The 20,403-nt window shown below is 40.6% G+C and overlaps 2 long non-coding RNA genes across 2 annotated transcripts in view; both read left to right on the top strand.

Annotated features, from left to right (window-relative positions):
- The window catches only part of LOC133152080 (uncharacterized), a 46,603-nt gene extending 43,063 nt beyond the window's left edge, over nucleotides 1–3,540 (top strand). The window contains exons 2-4 of the long non-coding RNA XR_009714053.1: nucleotides 1,089–1,106; nucleotides 2,251–2,272; nucleotides 2,768–3,540. This is a non-coding gene — a long non-coding RNA (uncharacterized LOC133152080). The remainder of the gene's footprint in view (nucleotides 1–1,088; nucleotides 1,107–2,250; nucleotides 2,273–2,767) is intronic.
- Nucleotides 3,541–18,969: 15,429 nt separating this feature from the next.
- LOC133152009 (uncharacterized) lies at nucleotides 18,970–20,029 on the top strand. Its single transcript, XR_009714030.1, has 3 exons — nucleotides 18,970–19,107; nucleotides 19,577–19,734; nucleotides 19,911–20,029. It is a non-coding gene; the product is annotated as an uncharacterized LOC133152009 (long non-coding RNA).
- Nucleotides 20,030–20,403: the final 374 nt, after the last annotated feature.

Here is a 20,403-nt window from a genome sequence, read left to right as displayed (position 1 = left end):
TTGTTGCAGCCCGCGCGCAGTGGTCAGTCACAGACGGCGGTTATCGACAGAGACTGTTGCTGTGATTGTGTGCGTGTTTGCCAGAAAGTAAGTGTAGACATTTAAGTGTTACATTGTTTACTGTTGTGCTGTTTGTCTGCTCCCAAATTGTTTCATGTGTGCGCCGTTTGGTTGGCAGCTTCGGCGATGCTTTCCATAAGTCGTCGTTTAGTTGGTTTATTTTTTCAGTGAAGCATTGCCGCTAGCTAGTTAGCATTAGCGAAACGTTCAATAGCAACTACCTTCGTTGCCGCTCGGCTCCGGAGTTCAATAGGCGTAAATAGGTTCAACTTAAGAGGCGGTGGCTGTGTCGAATTAAATATTTTATATTAAACTTTGATTCTTTCAATAATCGCAATAGGGACTTTTACGGTGAGTACGGCGACCAGATATGACGTCACATTGTAGTTTTCCCCCCCCTCGTGTTTACTTGTAGGCCACAAATCGGCGATTAAATACGACGTCACATTGTAGTTTTATTACGTTGCGTTTACTTGGATGCAACAAATATATACACAATGGTTTTCACTATTACGCATACTGTAATATAATTTTTTTTTGATGTTTAGTAGACAAACAACGCATCCTATGTTGAAAAGTCAATGTACATTTTGGGGTTAAATTGTTGGAAAGTGACGTCACCACGCCAAGTCTCGCGTGTTATATCCGCTTATCGCGATTGTTGCAGCCCGCGCGCAGTGGTCAGTCACAGACGGCGGTTATCGACAGAGATTGTTGCTGTGTGTCACTTCCGGTTTATTTGGGGTCATTTGGGGTAATTTCTTTACGGCAGAAATGCATGGCGTCTTTCTCCCTGCAGTCCCTGTGGAAGTTTGAACATTTTCTCCAAACACAAGATTCACGTTTTTATGCTGTATTGTATCTTAGTTTTCATTGGTTGAGTTTGTGTGAAAGACCTATTTAAAATTCCCACACCAAAATATTTGTTTGTATTTAAAAATAATATATTTAAAAAATTTACATTTGATGGAAATTTATGTTCAAGTACAGTAACTGAATTTTCCCTCTCTCTCTCCCTCTCTATGCAGGTGAATTGCTTTGATCAGGTAAGGTGTGGATTATGATTATTTAATTTCACTAATGATTTATAGTTTTTGTGGCAACAAAATTCTTTCTTTGTGCTCATGATTTTTAAAGAATTTTGAAAATACAAGACTAAAGAGAAAGTAGGTTTTGGTGTTACATAGAAAGGATCCTGAAAAAATACTGTCACAAAGATTCAAGTTTTTTTTTGTGGAAGAGATTTGGCATACATTCTACAACGTTTCTTGACACATTGTCCAAACTGTTACTTCCCAATTTGAACACTAGGTGTCACCCAAGTGACATTAAAAAACTCAACCCCTCACATTTTACGGCCATTGAATACCTGCCAAGCTAGACTGCAGTGCTTTTTTCATCGCCACTGCATGTCCTTCGAAAACACGTGGTAGTTTGTTCAATTTTCAACGACTTTTATGAGGCAGTCTTTTTACTTCTGCTATCATTATAAAGAATATAGATGCATTCTACGGCCGTTGAGTACCTGCTGAGCTAGACTGCAATGCCTTTTCATCGCCACAGCATGTCCTTCGAAAACAATTGGTAGCTTGTTCAATTTTCAATGACTTTTATGAGGCAGTCTTTTTTACTTCTGCTATCATTACAAATCATATATAGATACGTTTTAGTTATTTTCTTTGAGATGCTGATTAAAGCCCAAAGCAGCACTGCATAGACACACTGCGTAGTGTGTTTGCTTGCTATCGATCACCACTAATAATGCATCACGTGGTGTAATACATTTGCTGTATTCGGACGAAAGGATGTTAATGCATGTTTTATGTGTTTGTGATACCATTGGTTGAATATATGTCATATTCAAACGCTAATATTAAGGTCACCTTTTGGGTTTTCTAATAAATTGTGACTCTTCTGTCGTGTTGTGTGCAAATAGCGACTATTCCTCTCATTTTTTTGTATCATTGGTTTGTATGGTGGCAGGAGCATCCCCAGTTGTGACCACTGTGTGGATGTGTTTGAAGTGAATCATATTCAAATGATTATGTTCTGTTCTTGCTTAATTTTGTTTAAGTAGATTGTGTGCTAGAAATATTTAAAATATCAAAATATGTGTATATTTTAAATAGTCCTGCAACATTTTGTATGTTCAACTACAATAACTGATTCTCTTTTTGTCTCTGTTTGCAGAGTTCATTCGCTTTGACCAAAGGTGAAGTGCCGATTATATCCAGCCAGCTAACCATGCTTCCACCCATTATGCAATAAAAGTTTCATAGTGATGTTTAACTGTAAAAAATGCTGTTTGTTCTTTGTACAACATACAATTAGATGCAGAGATCCTGTCACCTGTTTGTAAATGCGTTTATACATTTAATGTACAAATGCTATTGTTAGGAATATTACAATCTTTTAGCATTTACTGTTGTGCATTTTATCATTCATTTTATGTGGCCACATAATAAACATGTTTTTCTGCAAAGAATTGCTAACCGAATTTTACATTTTATTATAAATTGTGATGCAAATATAATTTAAGTCAATTTCTAGTATACGGCGGTTCAGCAGTGACAGTAAAAATAAGGTTGCAGTGCCACCATTTTTAAAGCTGACGTGAATTACAAGAGAAGTAGAAAGATGGTACCGTTGTAACAAATACTTAAACACTGTGGTTGACTTTTATGCTTTTTGTACCCCTTCTCCCCAGGCTGCCGACTGAGTCCCAACCCACCCCAACCCACCCCAACCCTCTTTGTCGCTGCTCCACCTTTTGTCTCTGACTTCTTTCACTCACTGTCCATCTTGTGGTGTTGATAAGACAATCTGATGTGTGGATAAGACAATCTGATGTGTGGATAAGACAATCTGACTTGTGGATAAGACAATCTGACTTGTGGATAAGACAAAAACCCTTTTTGGGCTGTGCATTGAAATATATCCCCTTGCATCGGGGCCTGACTGTTGAGACTTTATTACCTGTTGTGTGGAATCCAATTGAGAAAAGTGCAAGACACGAGCCATGCCACGCAAAAGCAAGAAGGCGCAAGCTGCCAAGGTAAGCTGGCAACAGCGTAAAAACAACACAGACTCTGGAAGTGCAGATAAACCAACAACTGCCAAAGAATTGATGGCCATTGGACCTGAAAACTCTATGGAGGTAATGATGTCTACATCTCATGATCCTGTAACATGTGTTTTGGCATCCTACAGTCAAGATCATCCAAAGTATGCTGATTCCAGAAACAGTCAGTGTGCTGCAAACTCTGCTACATTTCTAGCTTTTCTGCAGGAGATAGAGAATGTGACCAGTGCTCACCTGGACCTTGTTCTCGATCGAGGCAATGAGCTCTATGTGGCTACTGTGGCTGTGCTGAAAGCAGAAGGACGGTACGAACATCATCATTTGGCAACCGATGAAATCCCATCCATTGTGAATGGCTTGCACAAACAGCATGTGTTAATAAAGTATCAGTCAATGTATGGTCTTTTCAATTCCTCTATTGCTGATGTGGCATTTATGATGCTCTGTGACGGACTTCAGTGCCTGGTGTCAGAGGTAAATTATGCTCTTTTGGTCATGAATTCATTGTTTATTGCCGTTTTCCGAAACCGCCAAGGAAGATATGGCTATTTTGATCCACACGCCAGAGAAAGGGATGGGCTCCCTCCGCCCTCCAGTGCACCACGTGGTACAGCTGTCATGATGCTTTTTACATGTTTGAACGATCTGATAAATAAGCTCATACAGGTTTTTACTCTGGCTGGTGCTGCTCCCACTACTCAATATGAATTGATGCCTGTAAGTTTTCAACCTCTTGACAATGCAAGTGACCGTGAAATGGCGACTGATGCAGAATCACCTCTTATGACAACACACAATGATGATGCTATGTTAAGCCAGTCTGCTGCTGAAATGACACAGCGTATGGTGATGGCTGAGTCCAGACCATGTGCGAGCAAACACTACGAGTCCATTGGAGGGGTACATGACAACAGTAAGGTGGTATGTACACAACAAAAACAAACACGAGATGTGTTGAAAATTGTGAAATCTAAAAGGAAAACATTTCAAAGACGAACCCAAGCCCACAAGATAAGTGATAACGCTATGGCGAGAGTCACAAAACAAGAAACAAGGCGAATAAACGCAAACCTGAGAAAGAAGGAAAGCTACAGCCAAACTCCAGAGATTAGACAACGTAAAAAGTCTTACATAGTGACTCGCTACCAGCAAGACCCTAATTTCCGTGTAAAACAAAAGTCGTTTGCAGTCGACCGCTATTGCAAACATGACACAATTAAGATGAAACAGCGTTCTTATAGCAAACAGAAATATAGTCATGACGATGAATATCGGACCAAAAAATGTTCCTACATCAAGCAGAGATATGGTCATGACGATACATTTCGGAACAAACAACGTTCCTATATCAAGCAGAGATATGGTCATGACGATACATTTCGGAACAAACAACGTTCCTATATCAAGCAGAGATATGGTCATGACGATACATTTCGGAACAAACAACGTTCCTACATCAAGCAGAGATATGGTCATGACGATGAATTTAGGCGCAAACAGCGTTCTTACATCAAAGAACGTTACGCACAGGACCCTGCCTTCAGAGCCAAGCAGAAGGAAAACATGAGTTTGCGCTGGAAAGCCAAACATGATTCATCTACGAGGACAACTGCAATGAAACTGCTCCAAAAATACAAAGTCATCAACAGATTATGCAAAGAGAGAAACGACCATGCAATCATGAAAGCTGTTGCGCTATTCCAAGCTCTGGTAAAAAATGGACCGACTTTTGTTTGCACAGTTTGCCACAGGGCATTATTTCCCAATCAAGTACGCCAGCTGACCAAATATAAGAAAAACAAGGACGTTGTTGCAAGTTGTCTCACACGAAGGTTTGTTCATATTTGTAATCGTGAATGTAACACATGCTGCAAAGTACCGGATGAGAGAAAAATGGAGTGGATATGTCACACCTGCCATGCACATCTCAAAGATGGTAAAATGCCAGCACTTGCTGTAAGTAACAATCTCCAACTTGCAGACATTCCCACTGAACTGTGTGATCTGAATATTCTGGAAAGACATCTTGTTTCAAAATGCATTTCATTTGCCAAAATTGTGCCTCTGCCAAAGGGTCAACAACGAGCCATTCGTGGGAATGTTGTGTGTGTACCATCTGAAGTGGAAGAAACGGTCAATGTCTTGCCCAGACTAAGAAGTAGGTCTCAGGTGTTGAGAGTGAAACTGAAGAGACGACTTTGTTACAAAGGGCATCAGATATTTCAAACTGTCACTTGGTCCAAGCTAATGAGTGCCCTGATAAAACTGAAACAAATTCATCCGCAGTACAGAAACATCACCATCCGCGACGATGCTGACCTTTGTGACCCGACGCTCACTGATGATGAGAGCAGCTCTGATGAAGACGAAATGAACGAAAGTGACTACAATGAGGAAGACCTCGAGGCAATCCACACATTTGAGAGGGATGCTCTCTGTGAATTGAACAGTGACTCACAGAACGATGCACGTGGTAATGTGCAGCAACAACAGTGTGCTGAAAATGTGGACGAAGGTGATGCACCAAACGGTGGGGTTATCCTGGAGTCATGTCTCCAACCAAATGATGTGTCAGAGGAAATTATGAGTTTTACTCAAGGCATTTACTGTGTGGCTCCTGCAGAAAGAAATAACCCCGTAAGCTTTTTCAGGACTCCCAAACTTGAGGCCATGGCATTTCCAGTTCAGTTTCCAACCGGAAAAAACACCCTTGATGAAGAGAGACAAATAAAAGTCACACCAAGCAAATATTTCAAAACACGTCTGTGTTGTGTGGATGAACGTTTTGCTCGTGATACAAACTATTTGTTCTTTGCTCAGTTTGTGATTGAAATTTACCTGGCAACATCAAGCATGAGAATCCAGCTACGCAAAGGTAAACCTTTTACCAGGGATGGTCGGAGGATAAACAATGCTATGCTGCAGGACAAACGTGAAGTTGAAAAACTGGTGCGCAGCAAAGATGCAGTCCGTTTCATGACGCCCCTGAGAGGCACGCCAGCCTATTGGGAAAGAACCACCAAAGATCTTTTTGCAATGATCCGACAGCTGGGTACACCCACATTCTTTTGCACATTCTCTGCTGCCGAAATGCGTTGGGAAGAGGTCATCACTGCCATTAAAGCGCAACAAGGTGAGGTGGTGAATTTTGCTGAACTTGACTGGGCCACCAAGTGTGAAATTCTGCGCAGCAATCCAGTGACGACAATGCGCATGTTTGACAAACGTGTGGAAGCTCTGTTCAGAGATTTGATCCTCTCTCCGGCACGACCGATTGGTGAAGTCGTCGACTACTTTTACAGATTGGAGTTTCAGCACAGAGGAAGTCCTCACATTCATTGCCTCATATGGGTTAAAGATGCCCCTGTATTTGAGGAAGCCTCAGAAGGAGCCATCTGCGATTTTGTGTCTCGCTACATCTCGGCTCAGCTGCCGGACCCAGAAAAGGAACCCGAGTTGTATAAAAAAGTCACAGAAGTTCAGATGCACAGCAAAGGTCACACCAAAACGTGCGTCAAACACCAAGGTGCAAACTGCCGATTTGGTTTTCCCAGACCACCGTGCGAAACCACAATGATCATCACACCTGTAGCCTGTGAAAATCAAGATCAACACAAGGAGAAGCAGGTGGTGGCAAATGACAAGCTTGTTCGTGTGCAGCGTTTGCTGAATGAACCCGAAACCTCATCCCTGACTTTGCCGCAGCTTTTGGCTAAATGCGAGCTCACTGATGCCGAGTACGTGGAATGTTTGTACATGACCGCCTCAAAGAGTTCTGTTGTGCTCAAGCGAGATCCAAAAGACTGCTGGGTGAACAACTACAACCGCCATTTGCTTCTTGCCTGGGATGCCAACTTGGACATCCAGTACATTCTGAATGCCTATTCGTGCATCGCATACATCTGCAGCTACATCAGCAAAGCTGAACACGGTTTGAGTCAATACCTGAAATCTGTTATTGAAAACTCACGCAATGAAAATGTCAATGAGAGCGATGAAATGAAACAAATCATGCAAGCGTACTCAAAGAAAAGAGAAGTGAGTGCTCAGGAGTGTGTCGCACGCGCGTGCGGCTTGCATATGAAACAGTCCTCTCGCAGTGTGGTATTTGTACAAACGAGTGACAATCCGCTGAAAATGAGTTATCCTCTTTCGCTCCTTGAGGGCAAAACGCAGGAGTCTCATGAAGTGTGGATGACTGGCCTGCCAGACAAATATAAAAGCAGACCCCAAACGAAGGACTTTGAAGTGATGTGCTTGGCCGATTTTGCATCAACATGCAGAATTGTTTATGGCAAACAGGTAAAAGGGAAAAATGTTTTGCCTCTGCTGAACGACATGGGCTTTGTCCAGAAAAGAAAAGAAAAAGCTGCGGTCATCAAATACTGCAAATTCTCTGAACAAAAGAATCCAGAGGAATATTACTGCTCCTTGCTCAAGCTGTACCTGCCTCATCGTGCTAATTGCCAGTTAAAATCTGAACGCTGTCCCTCATATCAGTTGTTTCATGATCATGCCTGTGTACAGTTACCATATAACGACTCTGTGGAGCGTGTGTGCGAAATTGTCAACAGGAACAGAGAAAGGTATGAGAAGCACAGTAAAGACATTGACGATGCCATCCAAGAGGTGGAGGAGAGCGGGCTCGTCATAAACGAATGGTGCCACCTGGCTCCTGAGAGCGAGTTGCAAAGACTCGAATGCATTGAGGAAAACAACGCAAGAGATGAACCAAATGACAACGTGGAGGACAATGTCCCGGACTATAACGTGAGGTCAGAAACGTCTGAAATTTCCATTGCGACAGAAGCTGCTGCCATCGATCCCGCAGTGTTACGTGACATGTATCGGAACCTGAACCAAAAGCAAGCGTCTGTTTTCTACAAGGTCAGAGATTGGTGCATAAAACGTGTGTGTAGCTCAAAGCCCATCGAGCAGTTCTTCTACCACATCAACGGTGGCGCCGGGACCGGCAAATCGCATCTCATCAAGTGTATCTACACAGAGTCTACCAAAATACTGCAGAGACTACCACGACTGGCTGAGGAGGCCGACATTTCCAAACAGACGGTCGTTCTCGCAGCCTTCACTGGCACGGCGGCATTCAACATTTCTGGGACAACTTTGCATTGTCTGCTCAAACTGCCGAGAAGTCTCAAACCCCCGTACCACGGCCTGGGCAATAAACTGGACGAAGTCAGAGCCGAGCTGTCGATCGCCCAAATACTCATCATCGACGAGATTTCCATGGTGTCCAAAGACCTCTTTGCCTACGTGAATGCCAGGTTGATACAAATCAAAGGCATCAATTTACCTTTTGGTGGCATGTCTGTTCTTGCTGTTGGAGATTTCTTTCAGCTCCCTCCCGTGAGACAGTCCAAACCGCTATGCGTGTACGATCCCACTCGGCTGGACCACTGGCGGGACAACTTCAAAAAGATCACGCTCACCGCCATCATGAGGCAGAAAGACGATGTTGCCTTTGCCGAACTGCTGAACCGACTCCGGGTGAAAGAAAAGTCTGATGAACTTTCGGAACTGGACAGAGCTCTTCTTGCTACGAGGTACACTTCTCCAGAAATGTGTCCAAGTCATATTCTGCATGTTTTTGCCACCAATAAACAGGTAGATGGCCATAACTCTGCGATGCTGGATCTGCTTCATAAGGACATTGTACAAATTGATGCAGATGACTACAAGAAGGACAAACAAACTGGCAGAATGGCGAGGCAAACTTTCCCTGTGCAAGGCGCTAAGAGCGAGCTCCCGGACTCGATCAGAGTTGCCCTCGGTGCTCGTGTAATGCTCACGCGTAATTTTGATGTTCAAGCAGGTCTGTGCAACGGGACGTTTGGAAAAATTGTGGAATTGGTCAACTATCCGAATGAAGCCCGTGTAAAGAAAGTTGGGTTGGAACTTGATCATGTGAGTAACACAGCGCGTGCCGCTAACCGTGTGTACATTGACAGACAGGAGGAAAAGCTGAAAAAGCCTGGAGTGACCCGCCGACAGTTTCCCATCAAGCTTGCTTTTGCCTGCACGATCCACAAGGTACAAGGCATGACAACATCAGAGGCTGCTGTTTCGCTGAAAGGCGTTTTCGAACACGGCATGGGGTACGTAGCTCTGAGTAGAGTGACTTCGCTCAGCGGTCTGCATATTCTGCATATGGACGAGAGAAGACTTCATGCAAATCCAGAAATCACTGCTGCTCTTGCTGAGATGGCAGAGGATTCTTTGGAGAGCGTGATGCCCCTCCTTCACGTGATGCCGTCGGTAGATCGGGCAAATCACCTGGTTGTCATCCATCATAACACCGAAGGGCTGTCTTGTCATGTGCAGGACATCAGGTGCCACCACGAGCTGCGCTTTGCTGATGTTTTGTGCTTCACAGAGACACACCTTCAAGGATCTGTGGCTGATGGACGTGCCTGCTTGGAAGGCTTCACAATGTTTCACAGGAACCGAAGAGATTCTTACACAAACTGTCCTGACTTGGCAACGAAACTTGGTGGCGGCGTAGGTATTTGTGTCAAAAGTCACATTGCAGCCCAGGAAAAGAAATACATACAGGGTGTGACCGACATTGAATTTGTCGTGGTGAAACTTGAAGCTCCCCTCAATGTGTTGATTGCTGCCGTTTACAGGCCTCCAGGCAACAGTCTGCGCACTTTTCTGCCAAGCTTGGGAAATCTCTTGCGGTACCTTGAAGTAATGGACCATCATCAGATCTTGGTATGTGGAGATTTTAATGAAGATATGCTATCTGCCTCGTTCAAGCCCATTCTCGATTTGTTTCGCTCAACAGGTTACACGCCACTCATAACCACTGCTACCACTGACAAAAACACATTGCTTGACCTAATTTTTGTCTCTCGACCTCAGTGTGCTCTTCATTCAGGTGTCTTGCAAACGTACTACAGCTATCACAATCCTGTTTTCTGTGTTTTGGCCACTGAAAGGTAAGTCACAGCTAAATGATGTGGTTCAGCATTTGCAAAAAGGATGGAAATCAGAACGTGAACGTTGTCGTAAGTGTATAATATTAGTGGTGGGTGCATAGTATTAGTGGTGGGATGTGGTGTGGGTGCATAATATTAGTGGTGGGATGTGGTGGATGATTTGGTGCCTTTAGGTGAGATGGGATCTGGGGCGAAGGTTGCTCAAAATGACAAATGAAAGAAACCTGAAAATCAAAAATTAATAATAACTACAGACCTATATGTATGACATACTTTATGTTTTCTGCAGATAGGATAAATCTGGCTGACCTCATGTCTATGGTGGGAAGATAGTCCTGTAGGTTGAGATAGTGGTTGGGGGTCGGTGAGGAATCACGTTGAGTTAAGGGAAGGCAAAGGCTTTTTAAAATTTCAAAAAGCCTTCCCTTAACTCAACTTTTTAATTTTTAAAAAACCTTCCCTTAACTCAACTTTTTATTTTTAAAAAGCCTTCCCTTAGCTCAACATTTTAATTTTTAAAAATGTTACTTTTATTTTTTTAAATTTTAACTTTTAAAACTTTTAACTTTTTACATTTTTAAATTAACTTATGGTTGAGAGGAGACTTTTTAACTTTTTAAACCTTAATTTTACGATCAAATTTTAACCTTTTAAACCTTTATTTTACAATCAAATTTTAACCTTTTAAACCTTTATTTTACAATCAAATTTTAACCTTTTAAACCTTTATTTTACAATCGAATTTTAACCTTTTAAACCTTTATTTTACAATCAAATTTTAAAGATGAGTTAAGGGAAGGCCTTTTACACTTGAATTTTTTAATTGTTTAGAATTTTTATTTTGAATTTTTTTCAAGGCGAGAACAGAAAACAGATGAGGTAAGTTGCTCGTCATGAAACGTGTTTTTTCCTCTCTTTCTAAAGACAGTAAATGCTGCTATTTCACTCTTTTGTATTTTAACAGTTTTTATCTGGCGAAAGCAGTTCATCCCAGAATGGAGGCCAGAGGTAGGCATGACATATCACCTTATTGTAATGTAATTATAACATTGTAACATGTTGTAATTTATAGTTAAACTTGTGTAAGCCCTCTGTAGAATCATACATTTTCAATCAATTTTGCTGTATTGTCCTTTTTTCTCCACAAAGACCTTGAGCATGCAAAAACATTCATCATGGACCAATGACTCCCAAGCAGACTCAAGGCACGCCACCCCTACAACATGGCAGCACAAGAGATGCTCAATTCCATCCCTGAAGACATCTCCAGAGATGCCTGGCTGGCAGCAGCATAAGCTGGAGTGGGAGGCAGCTGGCCCCTCCCTCATGCACCGTTATGTCTGGGAACCAGGAGACGGCGCCATAGGAGGAGACGAACTACCTCGCCAGCAGTGGACCACACTGAACCGCTTAAGAACTGGTGTTGGGCGCTTCAACATGTCTAGTGAGGACTGGCGGACAGTGCGGCATGCGAGTGCGGAGACCCCGAGCAGACAGCCGACCACATCATCAACACCTGTCCCCTATATAGACCACCCTCACAGGCCGGCCTCTTCGACCTGGGACCAGAGATGCTGGTATGGCTCCACGACACCAAGTTGGAGCTCTGACGTTACACGAGAGAGAGAGAGAGAGAGAGAGAGAGAGAGAGAGAGAGAGAGAGAGAGAGACTCCCAAACCAGGGTGGCAAGAAGCAGGACTTCACATTCCTCTGTAAGTAGCCAATTATTATTGACTATTGTCACAAAACACTCTCTTTAATTTTGAATGTCTTTTTCAACTCATGTCCTCAACCACCTCTATGTTTTTTCTTCTTCAGTTATTTATGTTGCGTGTGGCTCCACATGCTCCATTTGTCTAGACCACCTTGGCCACCTTGGTACTCAGCCTTGATGAGACCTGGCCTGTCTCGCCAAAAAAATGACCGAAATTTTAAGAAGATCCATGGGACCAGTGTTATTCTCCTTTTCTATTGACTCCAAGCAACACGTAAGTAATTGTCATTCCAAATTGTATGTGTTCATATCATTCACTCAAGATGGACACAAGTTGTACATATGCTTGATGTATGACTGTATTGTAATGTGATTTTTAAATATGAATTAATTATGATGTTATATTATAGCACAGGGAGCCTTTCAAAAAGACCTGTACAAGGGAGGCCAGCATCATGAAACACAAACTCTCAAACCAGCATGGTAACACACAGGACTTCTTCTGATTCTTCTGTGAGTAACCAACAAGGAACATTTTCATGAAGCATTTTCCTCCTTTTCCTCAACACCTCTTTTATGTTTTTTTTAGTATTTTCTTGGGTCTTGCCTGTGGTTTTACACGCATCCAGAAATGCTGACAAAGAACAGCTTGGCCTTTAACAGTCGGAAGCCTCTGATTTTACTCTACTAAGCCTCAGATACAGTCTGTTTTCTGTTCTCATTCATTCATTCATTCATTCATTCATTCATTCATTCATTCATTCATTCATTCATTTATTTATTTATTTATTTATTTATTTATTTATTTACTTATTTATTTATTTATTTATTTATTTATTTATTTATTTATTTATTTATTATATGTTTGCCTCAAATTATGTTTGCATTATCTTTTGTATAACAGCGTCTACAATCATGTTCCACTTAAACTCTTAAAAAACAACACTGAAATTAACATAACATCCATCCATCCATTTTCTGAACCGCTTAGTCCCCACGGGGGTCGCGGGTGTGCTGGATCCTATCCCAGCCGTCATCGGGCAAGTAGGCGGGGGACACCCTGAACCGGTTGCCAGCCTATCGCAGGGCACACAGAGACATACAACCATTTGCACTCGCACTTCAGTCTTCAATCGGCCTACCAAGCATGTATTTGGGATGTGGGAGGAAACTGGAGTGCCCGGAGAAAACCCACGCAGCCCGGGGAGAAGATGCAAACTCCACACATGGAGGGCCGGAGGTGGAATCGAACCCGCACCCTCCTAACTGTGAGGCGGACGTACTACCCAGTGCCCCTTCACATAACATTCAAAATACAAAATAGCATCCCCATGCACAAGCATGACTTTCTTTATGGCATATTTTTTCCCCACTGCCGTCTTTGATTCAGCTGGAAAAAGAATCATACTGCATTTTTGTCCTAAAAAGCACACTTTTTCTTTTCTTGCGTTTGGTTCATTATGTTTAGTGTGTCAAATGTTTACACGTAAATTTGAACACATTTAAGTCTTAATTCATTATTGTTTATCATCACTGTGTTTATTATTTATTTAATCAGTAAAACATTTGATATGTTTTCTGTTTTTGTTTGTTCTTGTTTGTTGTCGTTTATCATTTTTATGTTTATTATTTATTATTTTTGTTATTTCTTGAGAGTTTCTAAAAGTTATTTACATTATTTCTAGCATTACATGTTTGATTCAGCAAAAAAACAACAACATTGTATTCAGTCCGAAAAAGCAACAATTTTTTTCTTTTGTTGTGTTTGCTTTATTAGGTTTATTGTTTCCAATATTTAAACATAACTTTGAACTCATTCAAGTCTTTGTTCGTTGTCGTTAATCATTTTTATGTTTATTATCTATTGAATCAGTAAAATACTTGATATGTTTTTATTTGTATGTCTTCAGCGTTTCTGAAAGTTATTTATATTATTTCTTGCATTACTTCTTTGATTCGATTAAAAAAAACTGTATTTCGTCCCAAAAAGCACAATTTTTTTTCTTCTCGTGTGTGATTTATTATATTTTGTTTCCAACATTTAAACATGAATTTGAACACTTTCGAGTCAAGCCAAATTTATTCATACTTTTTCAGAGTTTCTGAAAGTTATTTATATTATTTCTTGTATTACTTCTTTGATTCAATTAAAAAAAAAACTATTTCGTCCCAAAATCAGGACATTCCGGGTTAACGTAATAAGTCGGTGAGCGATTGGCTAAGGCAGCGCCCAATTACGTGAGCGGTTGTCTAAGGCAGCGCCCAATTATGTGAGCGGTTGCTAAGGCAGCGTTATGGTAGCCAATCAGAGCCGGTGCTCTGTAAACTATTGCGTTTCTGTGTTACTGTAGAAATTATTACTCGCCACTTTAAACTTTGTGAAAATTAATTAAGTATTCCAATATCCTCACATTTCATTTACTAGACATTTGCGTGTACATACCTTTTCTAGAATTTTAGAAAAGTCGCGTACACGCAGATTTGCGCTGCTAGATAAGAGTCAACATTCAGCAACTTACAAAATACACAAATCAGACATTTATTCGTTTAAGAATACTAATTCATTATGTTCATATGCCCATGTATTTCACCACGTAGTAATTGCCAATTTATATTTGGTGAACGACATCTGGCCGCAGAGAATGACATTTAGAATCGCGATCAGAATTGTAGTCGAAAATATGTTTTCACCATGACTGACAGCTCTCGATCGTATAATCACATTTCACATGATGTGTTTAGCAGTTAGTATTTGTCTTTCTTCCGTGTGTAATTAATATCATATTAACGATGCATGGGGGCGGAGTTGGGGGTTGTGTTACGTTCATAGAAATCGGAATTCACAAGGACTGTGATCGTAGTATATCCTTAACATCATCTTAAAATGCTGAAACATGTTCACTCAATCGTTTAGTCACATTTCAGACGAATTTACAGGGATATGTGTGTCTGACACTCTTTTTATCGAATGTGTGTCTGACACTCTTTTTATCGATTGCATATGCAAATATTGCATATCTGTTTAGCCTGCACTGTAACTGAAATTTCCCACTACCCGCAAAGATATTGGGGCGCACACAAGTTCCCATCAGACTTTCCCACACGTCGAAAAGGTAAGTCGCTTTTTAACAATGTCAGCCCAATCCGAAATCCGATTTTCCCAAAACATTTATAAACACTTTGTAGTCTATTGTTGTACTGTAGACCATTGTGTTACTGTGTAAATTAGTATTTACTACTTTAAACTGGGTGAAAATTAAGTAACATCCTCACTTTTCCGCGTGAAGACGTCTGACTCAAATTCGAATTTGAGTCAGACGTCTTCAGGTCCGTTTCTTACAATGTTTAATAACAATTGTACCGATTTGGTTGAAGAAGAGCTAGCTGGAATTCAAGGAAAGAAAAAGAAACGAAATAAACCTCGCGCACGACGGCAAGTGTAAAACTATTAAATGAGCCCTATAACCTTAAAAATCTATATTATTATATCTATTATACCTATGTCCTCAAAAAAATGGATCCATTAGTAAGCATCTCTCGAACAATATATTTCTTCATATGGTTTAGTTTTTGAGACAGACAGTGAATGTACATCTTGTCTTTTGATCTGTACCGCGTGTGGGGAAAAAGCCTGAGAACTAGTGCGCGGCCAGAAAAAAAAAAACGTGGCGCTGTCAATCATGCGAGTTGCGCGGCTAGATCAGAGTCAACTCTCACCACCGTTTCTGGCAGTAGTATGCAGATGTTTATTTCACTATAACAAATAGAAAATCAATCTTTGCTTACCGTGGGAACAAATGCACAGGTGCCAACGTATGAGCTTCCAAAATTATGTAGGGGATGAAATTGTAGATCAAAGGAGTCAACTCTTAACATCTTCCAAAATACACAATATTGGAAGTAGTCCATTGGAATTAAATAAATAAATAAATAAATAAAAACGAAATGTTAACAGATATAAGATAGATAGATAGATAGATAGATAGATAGATAGATAGATAGATAGATAGATAGATAGATAGATAGATAGATAGATAGATAGATAGATAGATAGATAAAAACAACAAAAACAATTCAACAATAGATATTGGGGAAGGGTATACACACTTACCATAATCCTTCCAAAGGGGTAGGGCTGCTCTTTTATGAAATCAGTTTCTGTCATCACGTAGACTAATTAAACCACATATAAGTGCTGTCGTAATTATGTCTCTGCCGATCAGTTATTGTTTTTATTTATTTTTTTCAGAATGGAAAACCTTTGGACCCTCCAACAATTGCCAGCGGCTCTCACGGCAAAAGTGGTGGCCTTAAAAACAAATGAGAAACATTCTCGATGGGTCCTAAAAGAGGATGGCACGGTGCAGGCTGGGGCCTCCCACTTTAACACAGTGGCTGCCCTCTGTGATGGCCACCGTGTTTGCAAAATTGTGTTGTTTGCAAATTTAGCCTCCAACGTCTCTGTCGGAGGTACATTTCGATTTATTAATTTTGGCCGGGGAAGAGAAGAAGGGGTCCTCCTCTCCCGGCACAACACCACCATTTACGTGGCTGGGGGGATGGAGGTGACGCCTGATTTGGAGGCAAAGGGGACAGCTCTGCTGTACCCTTCAAGTATTACCAGGGAATTAAAGGACATCAGCCATGAGGAGGGTGTCCTGTTTACGACAGACGGCATTGTCTCTGCTGTAAGATCACGCTCTCTCTTTTTGCTCCCTCTCCTTCATGAAGTATTGATGTTTAATCTGTCTTTATTTTTTAGATCCGCCCCATTAGGATGGTGCTGACACGCGCGATGCCAGTCCCATTGGGCATCTTTTATTTGAAAAAAGTAAACTGATTGTTCTCTTTCTCTCTCACACTATGTGTGCGTGCGTGCGCATGTGTGTGTCTAAATATAGATATATATCACCCTCTCATTTCACCTGAGTAAGGTCCCTTCGGGCATCATGTTGCCTTTGTAATTGCAGCGTAGATCTACATTCCAACACCTAGTACTAATTTGACATTTTCATTATAGGATCAAACGGAAATAAAGGTGCTCAGGTGGCGGGAGAGCAACTTTTTTCGAGTAGTTGTTGGACAGCGGCTTTTAATGACGCACATGACGACAACGTGTTCTGATGGCGTGGAGCTCCACACCACAGAAAATACTGTGATAAAGGTACCTAAAGCAAGCAGTTTTTTCCCGTGTATAAACAAAGTTATTTTAAATTTAAACAATACTGTTATTTACTTGAGATAAACTGCTATCAGTGGCTCATCATCATCAAGGCTGAAGTCAGAATCATGCTTTAGAGTTTTCTCTAAATCTGGATCACCAATTTTGTAAGATTTTGTCTCAGATACAGCTCTATCAGGAAGACATACAATTTTACTTGCTTCCCTGACTGTATAAAATCATTGTGGTTGTAATTATGTTCATGAAATTAATCAAATTGTTTTAGGTTTTACGTTTTTTATCTGTCTGCCTGTCTATCTATCTATCTATCTATCTATCTATCTATCTATCTATCTATCTATCTATCTATCTATCTATCTATCTATCTATCTATCTATCTATCTATCTATCTAACCAACCAACCTACCTACCTACCTACCTACCCAACCGAACCAACTTCATCCATCCATCCATCCATCCATCCATCCATCCATCCATCCATCCATCCATCCATCCATCCATCCATCCATGCATCATGTTTTCTCGTAGTGTTTTAAACCCATAATAAATTGTCAAAACATTTCTTTGCGCAGGAACTGGAAGAACAGTTTCATGTTGTGGCCTTTAAAATAAAAGGCAAACACGTGGAGCTTGTCAACCTCAACAATGCCACCAAAACGGTTCCTTTGGATGAGTGGAACCAAAGATTCCCCGAGGGCCCTAATTTTCCCCCAGAGGGGTTTTTGTGGTAATTTTGTTTGAAATTTTGTTCTATTGTTTGTGTTTCTTGTTACTTCTTTGTTGTTCTGTTTAATATGTACTATGATTAAAGTTTGAATTTAAATGCACAAAATCGTCATTGTTTATTTTATTTATTTTTATAAAATTGAATTAATTTAACCTAAATTATGATCATATATTTCACCTCTTAGTTATATTTTGTTGTCCGTGTATAAATTGTGTATTGCGTCATTATATTAAATGTATTAGTTGTATCAATTCAATAGATACTTTAATTTTTCTTCTCCCCATATTTTTCCAACTGCGTATTTAAGTGACCTAGTTTTATTATATTTCTATTGCAAATACGATCGCGATCTTGATTCAGTTGCTCGACACTGACACTTAGTGGCTGTGTAAAATCATTACAAGCAAAGTCTTCCGTGGATTTAAGGTACCCGTTTTATTAAATTACCGTATTTATTCCAATTATCACCCATTATTGTCCGATTGCCAAGGGGCACTGAAAAGGGCGATAATATGTATATTTTCCTTATGTAGTATCTCACTGGTGTTTTTAACACGAGGACAGCGGCTGTTTCGAGCTACCTCTAACAGCGGGGTGCGTCAATTGACGCTCTATCGATGCGACACGCTACCGTCGCATAACACGTGTTGTACACGTCATATTAACGCGATCGTCTTGCCCCGAGAACGTAATTGTGTGAGGATATTGTCGCGGAGTGACGAGTGTAATTGTATCATAGTTTATGGAGAAAAACTATTTAAAAGGGACATTCAACGCGCTGTCAAATCAGTCATATTTAAACTTGCGCAATGACGTCGGCATGTGGTCGCGGAGGAAAACGTAAATTTTGGGGGGATTTTTTTAGCAGCATGGGCGATAATTAGAGGTATCAATGTTTTATTTATGCCATCGCTAACACACACAGGGCGGTTATTAGAATTTGGGCGATAATTAGAATAATTACGGTATTGCAAATACAATTGCAAAGAAACAATTGGTTGAGGAGCAGTTTTATAGCAGATTTTTGTTGTTGTATTGCGATACCGTATTGCTAATGCTAATCTGTTGATTGTGTCGCGAGAGAGAGAGCGAGAGCGAGAGAGTGTCTCAGTAAAGATATCTGTCACACTCTCATTTCACCTGAGTAAGGTCCCTTAGGGCATCATGTTGCCTTAGTAATTGAAGCCTAGATCTACATTTCAACAACTAGTACTAATTTGACATTTTCATTACAGGATCAAGGAGAAATTAAGGTCCTCACATGGCGCGAAACCAACTTTTTCCATGTCAAACTTGGACAGCGGCTGTCCATGACACACATGACAACATCATCTTCTAGTGGCGTGGAGCTCCACTCCACAGAAAATACTGTAATAAAGGTACCTAAAGCAAGCAGTTTTTTATGTGTATAAACAAAGGTGTTCTCAATTGAATCAATACTGTTATTTACTTGGGATGCACTGCTATCAGTGGCTCACCATCATTAAGGTTGAAGTCAGATTCATGCTTTAGGAGTTTTCTCAAAATCTGGATCACCAACTTTGTAGGATATTGTCTCAGATACAGCTGTCTGTCTATCTGTCTGTCTGTCTGTTTATATATCTATATCTAACCAAGCTACATACCTACTTACCTACCTACCTACCTACCTACCTACCTACCTACCTACCTACCTACCTACCTACCTACCTACCCAACCCCATCCATCCATCCATCCATCCATCCATCCATCCATCCATCCATCCATCCATCCATCCATCCATCCATCCATCCATCCATCCATCCATCCATCATGTTTTCTCGTGGTGTTTCAAACATAATAAATTGTCATGAAATTTCTTTGCGCAGGAACTGGAAGAAGAGCCCTTTCGCTTTGTGGCCTTTAAAATCAAAGGTGAACAGGTGGAGTTTGTGGACGCCACCAATGCCACCAGAATGGTTCCATTAGAGGAGTGGAACCAAAAATTCCCCGATGGCCCTAATCTTCCCCTAGAGGGGTTTTTGTGGTAATTGTTTTTTTTGTTCTGTTGTTTGTATTTTGTGTTACTTGTTTGTTCTGTTTAAAATGTTCTACTATTAAAGTTTAAAGTTAAATGCACAAAATAATCATTGTTTATTTTATTCATTTTTATTAAATTATGATAATATATTTCACCACTTCATCAACATTTGCCCCCTATAGAGACTACCCTCAGAGGCCGGCCTCTTCGACCTGCGACCAGAGATGCTGGCGTGGCTCCACGACACCAAGTTGGAACTCTGACGTTACACGTGAGAGAGAGAGAGAGAGAGGCAACGTCAGGTGACCCAGTTTATTATTTTGTTTATAGCAAATACAGTTGCAAATATATTGTTTCAATGTGTAGTTAATGGTATTAATGTATTGTATAGTATATGATTTTAATCTATTTTAATCTATAGTAATGGTATTTTACCCATGTCTTATTTTGGGATATTTGTAACTTCTGCTGTCTTTATTTTAGTATTCTGGAATACTATGGTTTATTTTGAAAATGTTGCTCAGATGTCGCATGTATTCCCATTCTAGATTGATAGATAGAATTTACGGTAGCGTTCTTTGGCCCGCTGTCCAAAGAACATCTGTCTGTAACAATTGCACACACAGCCTTACATTTGTAACTAGTTTTAGGAGATGTGCATATTTTTTCATTGGA

The sequence above is a fragment of the Syngnathus typhle genome, linkage group LG3, assembly GCF_033458585.1.
Source record: "Syngnathus typhle isolate RoL2023-S1 ecotype Sweden linkage group LG3, RoL_Styp_1.0, whole genome shotgun sequence".
NCBI lineage: Eukaryota > Metazoa > Chordata > Actinopteri > Syngnathiformes > Syngnathidae > Syngnathus > Syngnathus typhle.
Note: the sequence above shows the minus strand (reverse complement) of the source record. Positions and strands in the feature narration are given on the sequence as shown.